We start from the raw sequence: 11419 nt of genomic DNA, 5'->3' as shown, positions 1-11419 counted from the left end.
CACAGACAGCCCCACCCATTCCTCTGGCTGCCGGTGGCCTAAAACATCAAATCCAGCCGATCCAGTCACCAGGCCTACAATTCCCAGGATCCCCCAGTCCCTGCCCTTGCAGTGTTCTCCCAGCATACTTCTGTCCATTGCTTCACTGTTGGGTGCCAGTATAAAATCAATGTATTGCTTCATAATTTATGTATGACTCCGGTGTACAAGGGTGCGCTCAGAACACCTCAGCTTGTATTTGGGTGTGACTCAGCAGGTGACGCACTGTCAAAATCTGCCCCTATCCCAGAACCCTCGCCCTCGTCCCGTGCCCCGTCGACCAACCCCGCTCAAAAACCGCTGACTCAGAATGTTAGCGGGAACCTTCAGCTGGCGGCTCGAGCTACGCGGCACGTTTTGGGACCGCCTGCTGAGCAAGGTTCCGAAACTGGTGTGTCAAACGGTGGTCAGCCAAGCATGAAGCGGAAGCTAACCACGTACCAAAAAAAGGTAGCAGGGTGCGCACGGGGTAGCCTGTTCCCCACCCGCAATTACATTACATGGGTGCCATTCGCAAGACACTCTTATACAGAGCAACTGACACAACTTTAGCATTTTTGAAGTATCCATTTATGCTGCTGAACATACACTGAAGCAATCATACAGAATATAGAAGCATAAAGTTGTACCTTGCTAAAGGGTACAACGGCAGTGCCTTACTTGGGAAGAGGACCTGTAACTTTCCAGGTCCAAACCCAGTTCCCAAACCATTACACTGCGCAGCCGTCCAGCTACTACCCCAGTTAATCTGAATCTTAGATGCTATCTCTCCAAAACTTTTGAGAAGTTGGAGTTTTTTCCCTGTGTTCAAACTGGTGCTACCAACGGTCAGTGTTAGTTATGTTTCAGGCAATTGGTTAAGCTGGCATGAAGCACTGCCTCCAATTAGAGCCCCAACTACGCAAGATCATAATTCATCAGAAGAAGAAATTGACCACTGGTGTATTAGCAAACCACATCGTACACCTGGAAGCTGGACTGACCTCAGTGTGTCAAACCAGGTCAGGTTATCGGTCCTGACAGGTGAGCCGTCAGTATACCCTGCAGACTACCTGCCGTCTAACCCAACTAACCCAACCCTGAGATCCAGCCGTCAGCACAGGTCCCTCCATCTGAGCATGTGCAGAGGGTTGGCCCGATCGCCGTGGTTACCACACGCACGCACAGCAGCTAGGTATACTTCGTTACTCGGGACGCTGCAAAGGCTTTGTGCCTCCCTCCCCAAACAAACTGGGTTCAGTGTGCAGCCTTTGGGGTCGAAGGTCACGGGCAAGCTAACGCTAACGCCGAAGGATGACGGTTCACATTCCTTGGCTGTGACAAGCTGTGCGCCTCAGCGTGAACCACGCACAGTACTCGGACATAAATTATTTTTTAAAAAGGGGCCCCGGACATATCACTAAGACGATTTTAATGCTCGCTAGCAGAGCTTCCGAAGCCAGCGAAGAGGCACGGGCAGAGAATGTAGCTCTGTCTGACAGTTTGAGTCGCTCTCGAGCCGGATCAAGTTGCAGACCGCGCTCGGCGCTATAAATAAACAGGCCGGCAGGATATCTCACTCACGGCAAACGCTGATCTAGAGATGCTAACTGCGCAGACGGCATGCCAAGGGAAACCCAGCGGACCGCACTTCACACCCTGTTCTGTCAAACCACAGGGAGACCCCAGGTTCTCAATGAATACTTATCTATCAGTGGGGCACAGTATCAAGAGCTCTCTCTCTCTCTCACACACACACGCACGCACACAGGCAGGCAGAAGATGTCAAATACATTGCTGATTAGCTGGAGCAACTTCAGCAGCAAGCAAACTATCCTTCCCCCCAGGAAAACATCTTTGCAACTAGTTAGATTTCGTTTCTCAAAACTGCATACTGTGACATAATTATGCTGGTTGTTTGCTTTGAGTCATTTATTGAGAATTCCAAACCTTAGCTGAGAAGGTGCCCACGCTAATCCAATTTTTTTAATTCATGGTCACACAATTGAAACCGCAAATAACGTCCTCTTCACAGCATGGTCAGTTTTGGTCACCAGGGACACGACATGCCGTTCAGGCGCAGGACAAAAGCCGCAAGAGCAGCAACCTGCAACCTGACTCACGTCATCGTGGCCTTGACGAGTAAGGCAGGAAACGGAAAATTAAAAATAAAGTTCCGGTATCATTTAATCTGAGAGTTCCGCTGCCTACGCGCTTGGGATCACAACTCTGAAGACCTCCAGTATTGGCTAGTTAATAATAATGTATATTATCTGTTTGCATTGCAGTCCAAAACTGTTTTCACCTCAGTCTGTCACGGTTCCTCAAGTAAATTCACTGGAACCAGGCTGCTAGACTAGTTAGTTAAAGTTGATTCACTCTCAAATTCGATTGCAAATTAACAGCAATGAACGTAAAGATATGAATAATAACACACACGAGTATTCAAATCTTGAATACGTTTTATTGGTAATAATCTCATGGATGTATTGCTCTATAAATTATAGTCGCCGTGCACCCCTGGCCCAAAATAATCCGGTGTCCAGCAACAGTGTTCAATTGAGCATTTTAGGCACTTCATTACTCGCACTAAATCCCTGACTACAAGAGAGAACATATTTGGCGAACGCGTTCCCTGAACGTTACAATAACGCAGCTTGTAAACTAGGAATAAGTTATAGTCATTAGAAGGATGCGTGCAATTTAACGACCTGTGGCAATCCTACAGTCTTACCTGTCGCTTATACCAAGTTTTTAAACATTGAACTGCTTGACAACGATTTGCAATTGGCTTGTAACCAATAGCCATATTTTCCGAGACCAAGGAGGTGTGTGAAGGTAGCTAGTTAACGTTATTTATTTAGTCTATCGTATTTTTCGAGTATTCTCAATGCATGTAACTTTAGCACAGGTGGCTAGCACATTTAGCCAGTCAGCTACTGTTTAACCAGCTAATTAACGTTAATGCCGTCGAAATGTCTAACTTGGTGCTAACGTTGCCTAACTTGGAATGGCTCCGTTTGTCAAAACTTGAATCCGTACCGATAAATCCATTAGCTACTAAATTAACTGCAGTTATGTCACTACTAAACAAGGGTCGAACAGGACATAATGGAAAATAGTTAGCTTAGCTCGCAGTAAGGTAATGTGGTCTCGGTTAACTTCTGGTATTTCGCCCCGGCTGCAGACGCCAAAGTCTCAAGCACATCTTTGGCTAAAAACAGCGGATTGACAAACTGCCAATATCATAGGTATAGCTTGTGTTGGCTAGCGATCATACTACTCTCAATATATGTATTTTTTTGGTCATCAGTGGATATGTAAAGTGATAAATAAACTGACCAACGCAGTACAGTAAGTTAGATTGTCTGTATTACTGTAGGTGTCACCGCGCTACCTAACGTTAAATGCAGTCGTAGTGGATGTTTTGATATCAAAATGCTAGCACGTATTAACCATCGATTAGCTAACGAACTGCCCGACGTATGAAGCTGTTAGCCTGGATAACTAGCTACGCAAAATGACATGGCTTCGGTCACATGGAGGGAAACCCAGGCCTGATCAGCAGGCTAAACAACCCTGCGAAGACATGGTGTGTTGGGGAGCTAACGGGTAGCTAAATTAGCGTAGCCTGCATTTAACTCGCTGTGATTTACCTAGCGTTCGCTGGCTAACTTAGCCAGAAGGCAGGCTAGCTTGTTAGGGCCATTTCAGCAAGAAAACGGACTGTCAGCGGCGGGTACAGTGCGTCGTCAGCTGCTGCACCAAGCTGCATGGCTTCGTGGCAATGTACGGCGACCCGTCGTCTTCCTACCCCATTCAGCTGTGTTTGAGGCCGATGTCAAAAGTGACGGCCAGCCGACATCCCCTGAACCGGCCGCCACGGCGAGCATTGGCGTCGCTGCCACAGGGAAAGCACCTTCGGGCTTTCACGCACGGCTTCGCGCTGGCGATGTTCCGGTCGATGAGCCGCACGGGCTGGGACTGGTGGCGATAAAGAAGACGGTGGTTTCGGGTTTGTATTTACGGCTGAAAACGGAAGACGAGTCCCTGAGAAGAGAACAGCTCATGACTCCTCTGGTGGAGACGGAGAAGGGCAGAGCGCACGGTCTGCGTATTACGGAGAGTCCATAGGTACCGTCACCCACCACCGCGCACTAGTTCCCGTAGCTACACACTCACTGCACACACTCACTCGGACAGAGTACTGTGAAGTCATTGTGATGTCCAGTTTTCTACTTGAAACTGTTTATATTTAAGAAAAACTCTGACCTTCTGAATAAATCATGTTACAATGTAGGCTACAGGAAGCTCAAAGTAACTGGACCAATAAACACATATTCATATAATATTCGTGTAAATGAATGTTGTAATTTAACTACAAGGGCTAACTTAATGACAACTTGAGGATAACAACAATAGTACAAAAATAAAATAAGCATAAAGATCAGAATGTTGTTATTTTTAAATTGTTGTCGTTGTTATTGGTGTTGTTGTTAATCATTTTTATTATTATTATTATTATTATTATTATTATTATTAACAGCTAACAGAAGGGCGACGTCGCCAAATTTTATGATATGCAACAATAAATGGTAACTGACGTTCCCATATTGATGGTCGTCCCATATTGAGCCCTATCGTATAAAGGTCAGTCTGTGGCCATTTAGCCCAATACTGCCTGTGAGCTCGATTCACCTTCTTGATAAAGATCTCTATAGATCTAGTATTTAAATTTTTTTTTCTCAAAACGTACAAAGTGCACGTTTATCACGGGTCACTCAAATGACCCCGACAGGTAGGGAAAATTAAGGTAGGGTTTACAGTGTTTCTGTATTTTTCTAATTCCTACCCCGTTCACATATTCAACCGGAAAATTAAAACAAATGCTGTGTGCCATTGATTGGAGGCAATTCTGGTTCAATGTGGCGTCAATTGTAGGCTACTGAAAAACACGACAGATCGTCCTATGAGAATGCACGCATTTAATTTTTCATGAGTGTATAGGGTCCGCATGTTTTGTATTCCAAACAACCGCGCATCCCTCTGACAATCTGGTGGTCACTATGCCATAAATGTGCTTGTAATATTCGGCTAATTTCAGAAGACAACAAACGTCCCCTTCTGTAATGAAGCAGAATTTACTGGACAGAAAGAACAGAAAGTACATGGTTTAGTTGTTTAGGTGTACATTTACTGTATTTGGTCAGTGGAAGAGCTTGTGTTTTACTGAAGCAACTGAAGATAAATGCCTTGACAGCAGCGCCTTACCTGGGAACCAAATCTACAACCTCGACATCATAAGCCCAGTTTCCTAATCACTGTGCTCCACTGCAACCCCACATTGTAAATGAGAAATATTGTCAAATATATGTTGGCGCTCAGGGGTGCATGTATCCATTTCTGAAGGTCCTTCTTTCTGGTCCTTTTCTTCCACCATGTAATGTGGTTTGACTGAGTAGATTTGATTGAATTGAATGAGCTTAACATGTTGATGACCATGAATGTGAAAACCAAACCTTCTGATTTGATTCTTCTCCCGCTAGAAGAAATGTGTTGTATTTTAATTCTGTAAATTCAGAAATGACAACAGTCCATTGGATCCAAAGGTGCAAACGACCACCTGAAGTTGGGTCTGGGAAGACGATACAAGACGAACCAGGGGGAAATTATCCAGCGAGACAATAAATGTTATAATTGAGCTAATGACTCCCTCTGGTGGTGGAAGGTGTAAGTGAACATCCAAGTGCCTAACGGAACACTACCCGTCTCAGTGGTGGTCGTTGTGGTTCCACGAATGGTTGGCAAACTGACGGTCCTACAGCTGCAAACTGGAAGTGTTTGCAGGCCTTAAGCAGTGTTATAGAGTGAAAACTCTGCGCTGGTCCAAAAACATTAAACAAATTCAATATGTATAAATATTTCTTGAATATTCTTCTTTTGAGACCTATAAACCCTACTGTAAATTACTGTAACCTTTTTTAAATCCCAGTATGCTAATTGTTATGCTAATGTTTGAGGATAGTGTGTATATGCGTTACTTTAGGTTACTTTTAAATTTTATTTGTCATTACAAAATAAATTTTAGGGGCATCCTAAAATTTGGATGCATGTAAGTATATTTTTTCGTATGGACACACAATCTCATATCCTCCTTTGTGTGGAAGTGTATGGATCTGACTCGTTTTTTCTGTTGATGGTGATTATAGTAAAGCATGCTATAGGATCACATTCACAGCTGTGTATAGCAGTGCTTGGCCCTGTGGACCAGGAGGACTGCTGCTGAAGTTAATGTGCCTGAGCAGACTCAGGAGGGAGGGAGGGAAGGAGAGAGAGAGTGACTTCTGATGTTTGTTTCCTTTATTGAAACGCAGAACTTTCCACAACTACCTTAAAACCTATCCCAACCCCCTATTTACAAACCCACAACCCACCATCCCATAAGACAAAAACTATACAAAAGGAAACCCAAAACAATGCCCAGCCACACCGGTTAATCTAAACATATCTCTGTCCTCTCTTCATTCATTTACCACACAAACAGAAAGAGAGAGGGGAGGAGAGAGAAAACAGAGGGAGAGAAGGGAGAGAAAGGACATCAGAGTGGCACATTTATAATGATGGTGGCTCCCTTCTCCTGAACAGGTGATGAATTGGGAGAAATGAAAAGGAGTAGGTAACTCTCAGCCTTGAGAGAGAGAGAGGCGGAGAGAGAGAGAGAGAGAGAGAGAGAGAGTGGGAAGAAAGCGTAAAAGGACAGCATTATTCACTCCCTCCCCAGATGCGTGAAATAGAGGCTCAGTGAGGGTGAGAAACAGGAACAATTATATAATAACAACACAAAACATTACAACGAATGGCCAAAAAATAGACTGGAGAATCTTTAAATAGAACCAAAATACTACAGTTTTTACCTTCTAAAATAAACAAAATAAATTGGACGTTTGGGAATGACGCACAAGGGGCGAAATGACACAAGCATTTTAAACAGAGCACTCGGGACCCGGGTTTGTGCTTCAGCGCGCTTTATCATCCAGTGTGTGGAGAACAGGGCAGGAGAATTCAGTTAGCCGAGAATATGAGAGAAGAGGAGAGAGAGAGAGAGAGAAAGAGAGAGGGAAAGACCAAGCGGCTTATATGAATGGGAACATTATGGGAGGATAGGAGGTCAAGAGAAAAGGAGAGAAGACAGTAGGGGATGAAAGATACTCAGGAAGAGAGGGAGGGAGAGGTAGAGAGAAAATGGTGTTGTCATGGAAACTGGCAAGGACTTGAAGGCCAATACAAGAATGTAAATTGGTTTACCCTCAGAGAGAGTGTGACGGAATGGATAACTTTTGGTTGGGGGGGGGGGGGGCAGGGGGTGTGTGGATTTGAGTGTATTTGAGGCAAAAACAAAAAATAAAATGGCAATATAAAGCACATATTTATACTGTTTCTTGGAGTGGACGGTTAATCAAATCAGACAAATCTATAATAAACTGTTAAAATAAACCCAATTATGAGCAGAGGGTATGTACGGGGTCACACCTGGAAACTATTTTTTTAAAGATAAAAAGCAAATGGAGGCGGTCTAAAGAAGGAAGATCTCATTAACGGGCGGGGGCTGTGACTTCAGTAATTAAGCGTGGAGTTTAATTAGGATGGGGGGGGGGTGCTCAAGGTGGGGGTTTGTGTTTGGGGGGTTGTGACATGTATGTTGTCTCGTTTGTCTTTCACAAGTTTAATTAAGCTTTTTAGCCGCCTCCCCGCCCTGCCCCCCCCCCCCCCCCCCCCCCCCCCCCCCCAATCCAGTATAAATAAAGAAAAGTCCCATGAGCCACATACTCTGAAGGAGGGGAAAGTAAAGAGAGAGCAGGTGGAAGAAGCGAGAGAGAGGGAGAGAAACAGGAAGCAGATTAAAACAGGTAGGAGGAGGAGAGAAGGCTGAGAAATGAGTATTTCAGTCTGCCATCACTGACCATCATTTTGGAAAGCCGCACGGCGTTGTAAATATTGATGAAGGCTCTTCTGAATTTCTGAGTTCTGAGTCATTACCATATGCCGTCTCAGGAGATGAAAAGCAAACACGCAGTGTGAGCACACAGAGCCACTGCATTACTCAGGTGCTGATGTGTTTGTCCTTTTCTTTGCCATTTAACTCCGCTTCGAACAGCCTTTTTGTGCAGAAGTTCAGTGACAAATGCAGTTAGTGTATTCTCCTTCTGTTTTCAGTGTGTTTATATATCCGTGTGTGTGGATAACTTAGGTTCAGGTCTCTCTGAGTACAACAGAGCTTGATTCTCTGGGTAATGGGCTTCGTCCCCACACCCTCCTGAGTACAACAGAGCTTGATTCTCTGGGTAATGGGCTTCGTCCCCACACCCTCCTGAGTACAACAGAGCCTGATTCTCTGGGTAATGGGCTTCGACCCCACACCCTCCTGAGTACAGCATGACATAGATGGAGCCAGGCTTGAGAAATGGGCGCTGGTGGATGTGAAACTAGTAGAGCACAGAAGAAAAATTTTAAAGAAATTTTAACAGAAATGTTGCATCAGTAAGCATGAAAACTACACAAATGTGTTCCCATTTGTGATTTCATTCTTAATTATTTAAAAGCCTTCAGTTGTGATAATTTACAGCAAACAGTAGGACTCATTACAGTGAATTTTCTCTGCAGTAAAGTCAATAGTGTTGCTTTGTGTAGATATAGACATAGCCCCCGATGTTGTATCTGTGATTGGTGTGTGCACTCACACTGTCTGATTCAGAGGTTGTACTCTTTTGCTTTGCTTTTGTTCGTTGTAGGACTGGCCTGGGAAAAGGCCACTTTAGAGACACACACTCAGGCCCAGTCACGGTGGGAGATTTTTACTGCACAGGTACTGTACAGTTTACACACGTGTGAATGAGAGAGGAAATGAGATTCTCCACTCCACTAACAGTGATATCATCCCACTGATGGATTGTTTCCCAGCGCCCCGTCCCCCCCGTCCCCCCGTCCCCCGTCTTCTCTTTCTATCTTTCTGTTCTTTATTTTCTTCTCATATTTACTGCCTCACCCGCCTGCCCCCTCCCCTCCGCACTAAGACATTAGCAACACTAAAAAGCAGTCGGATTCCCATAATTAGGCGCGACTCTTAGACGGTGCAATAGATGATGGGCCAGTTGCCTGGCAACTAATGGTTTCCGTGGTGACGGCGGTACCCTGCCTCTGGCCGTCTCAGGCAGCGCCACCTTCCCCATATGCTGGCTCCGCGGGCGCGGGCTCCGGGCGTACGAAAACACAGACGCGCGCCGTCACGGAGACGCATAAACACACTCTCACGCTGACACAGCCAAACCGACGCTAGGCGTGTAGCATGCCGGTTGCCGTGGAGACAGACTAATGTAAACATTCCCGCGGACCGCGCACCAGCAGGCATTGACATTTTCCGACATTCTGTTCGCGGGGACGTACGTGTGTTTACTCACTCATTCATAATAAAGCGCTTGTTAATGGTTTGTTTTTATTACAGCACCTTGCAGCTAGCTGCCGAGCGCTAATTAATACATTACGCAAGACATTACATCCGCAGTAATGAACTTCTAAGCGCTTGATAATGGGTCTCTTAATTTGCATCAGTTAATCCGAGCACAGCGATAAGAAGCTCATTCTGAGAAGCACAACTTCCTGCTACATTTAATTTATATGTATAGCCACCGCAATCAATTACCATGCTCACCCGCAGACCTGAGGAATGGGCTGACCAATCAGAATCCTCGATAGCCTCTTCCCACGATTAATGACGATGGGAGGTGTATAAATGTCCACAAACGCTGCCTGTCAGTTTGAAATAATGAGAGGCTCTTTTGTGAATTACATTCATTTGTGTGTTATGTAGGATATGATATTGAGATTTAAAAAAATATATATGTTAATTATTTTTCTTTTATTTGACCAGGTCATTCCAAAGAGATAAAATAGAGATAAAAAGAATTTTCCTTCATCAGGTTGTGTTCTACAGATTGGGTCTGATGTTTTGTGAATGAACTTGGGGATTTAATTTAATTTATTTATTTATTGGAAAATTAGACAGCTGCACTGGTCTTAAAGTATGGAGAAGGCTGGCTTTAGCTTCACCCAGCTCTAACCTGTTATCTGAGCTATTTGGGGGCACAGTAAGTTTGATTTGTAACATGGTGCCCATTTTACAAGTGTCCTTGTGCACAGTGTTTTGTGCAGTTGCCATGGGCCCAGTTTTATATTTATTTTAATAGGCTTGTATCGCGGCTGCTGGGGGCTCATCCAGCTGAAGCACTGGTGTTGAGCGTAGTGATGTTACCAGCATCTGAAATTGAATCCCAACCAAGCCAGTGTCACCTGTAACCTGCAGCCCCATGGGACCGCTCCTAATTGGCGCTACTGCCCCCTGCAGGATGGGAGGGGTTTCGGTCAGCAGGACTGTCCCCGTCTCATCATCAGACATGAGAGACTTGCTCTGGCCAATGGGCTGCAGCCACACCCTGTGACCGCTCAGCTCAGCTGGAACGCTGCGTGTGAGTTCTAACGACGCTGACCCTTCAGAGGAGACCGCGAGCTCCGCAGCGCTGTCCCAAACCGACGGACGGCTTTGCGGTGGTGAGGCAGGGAAGCGAACGCGATTGGCTGCTTCAAGTTCCCTTTTCTCAGTGGCCCTCAGGGCCAGCTCACGGCAACACACATGTCCACTAGGGGGAGCCAGAGTTCCTTATACAATTCTATCCATTCACCTCACAAGGCCAAAAGGGTGTTTGATCAGTATATTGAAGAAAAGGAATTTGTTTTCATTGGAAGAAGATAGCATTTACCTTGTAAGGTCTGTTAACTTTGGGTGTTCTTTGGTACATACAGGTAGGTGCTTTTCTTGGGGTTAATTTTAGTCTGTTTCCAGAAATGAAATCTTACACTCCAGTTGCTGACAATGTTTATGGAACAATCTGTGGTACCCTTGAACTCGTATGGTGACTTTCTTTTTTTTTTTTTTTTTTTTTTGGAAATCCTCAAATTTCACATGCCCTGGTGAACTTAAACCTGATTACGTCTGTTTCTGTAACTAAATTCCCACCTGATTGTTTTAAAATTTGACAGGTGTCTTAAAACGAGAAGAGGAAAGTTCTCACCTGCTGCCAAAATACCTCACCATAGGTTTCCACTGTGACTGGAAAGCTAACAGGCATTACGGTGAGCATCCGGACAACTTCTGTTAAGGGATTTAAAATGGGATGAGGAACTATAGAATATTGTTGAAAATAACATATATATTATTTTTTCCTCCTTCACATTGGCGAGTCCTATTTCAGTTTGAATGAAACCTCAGATTATACTGCAATACACTGTCATTATTTTTGTTTAAAAAAATAATAATATGTTATTCACAAGAGTATAATATTTTCCAATT

The 11419-nt window shown here is 44.6% G+C and overlaps 1 protein-coding gene across 3 annotated transcripts in view; it reads right to left on the bottom strand.

Moving 5' to 3' along the window:
• The window catches only part of bcl9l (bcl9 like), a 28646-nt gene extending 24420 nt beyond the window's left edge, over positions 1-4226 (bottom strand). For all 3 annotated transcript variants that reach the window (XM_035386450.1, XM_035386451.1, XM_035386452.1), the window contains exon 1: positions 3833-4226. The gene's annotated coding sequence lies outside the window, so the exon portion shown is untranslated. The remainder of the gene's footprint in view (positions 1-3832) is intronic.
• Positions 4227-11419: the final 7193 nt, after the last annotated feature.

Source organism: Anguilla anguilla, chromosome 12 (genome assembly GCF_013347855.1).
Source record: "Anguilla anguilla isolate fAngAng1 chromosome 12, fAngAng1.pri, whole genome shotgun sequence".
Taxonomy (NCBI): Eukaryota; Metazoa; Chordata; class Actinopteri; order Anguilliformes; family Anguillidae; genus Anguilla; species Anguilla anguilla.
Note: the sequence above shows the minus strand (reverse complement) of the source record. Positions and strands in the feature narration are given on the sequence as shown.